A 1,090-nucleotide genomic window follows, 5' to 3' on the forward strand; every position below is an offset into this window, starting at 1 on the left:
CTGTGAAAATTCATGGGCTTCTTTAAAGATTTTCTCTTTTTCTTCTTTATTGTAGACAACATATTCCTAACACTCAGACTTTGTTTTGAGAATATTTCATCACTCTTTATTTAACTCTGTCTATAAAATTTTAAAATATGAGATCCTATGTATCTATTACAGCCTGCTCACCTCAAATGATCAGCAATGTGGCCAAAACCATCACAGACACCATTGGATGATCAGAATTGTATAATGAGGTCAGGGCTTACTTGGTCATCCTCTTGACATTCACAGCTAAAAGCATTTTGCTCCCTAAGATTTTTTAGGGTTTTTGTTGCAAGGCACATGGGGTTAAGTGGCTTGCCCAAGGCCACACAGCTAGGTAATCATTAAGTGACTGAGGCCAGATTTGAACTCAGTTACTCCTGACTCCAGGGCCGGTGCTCTATCCACTGTGCCACCTAGCTGCCCCTGTTCCCCAAGATTCGTGTAGTTTTCATGTCATTTAGCCTCTTCCTAAGGTTCTCCCAATCCCTTATATCATCCTGCCTTATCAAGTTACCAAGGTAGCCCCCCTTTTTCCAACCTATGAATTAAATTTTAAGATTGCTGCGGTACAATAGAACACGGGTTCTAAGTTCTCTCAGTCTCTTGACAGAAGCACTAATCTTTCATTATTCACTTCAATATATCAAAGACAAAGCAGATCCAACTGGTGGGTGCCCCACTCCTTTCTTGGTGCCAATACAGATCACAACTCTTTTGAGTAGTCTTCAAAGTTGTGACTGAAAAAACATCATTTCCCTCCATCTTATTTTGTTTTAAATGTCTCTGAATTAGGGTGGTTATGAGATGACAGATGTGCATTCTACCACTGGGGCCTTACTTTTTCATCACCAAGTCCTTTCCAAGACCTTATTCTTTTTTCCATCTTCCCTAATATTTAGAAGCACAACATTTGTACACCATTTTAAAGATTGGAAAGTATGATGCATATGAGATTTGATTCTTATAGCAATGCTACAAAGAGGGTATTGTGATGAGCTTCATTACACATTATGAGTTTGAGAAAAGATTGGTGACTTTCTCATAGTCATGTAGCAGGATT

The sequence above is a fragment of the Macrotis lagotis genome, chromosome 6, assembly GCF_037893015.1.
Source record: "Macrotis lagotis isolate mMagLag1 chromosome 6, bilby.v1.9.chrom.fasta, whole genome shotgun sequence".
NCBI lineage: Eukaryota > Metazoa > Chordata > Mammalia > Peramelemorphia > Peramelidae > Macrotis > Macrotis lagotis.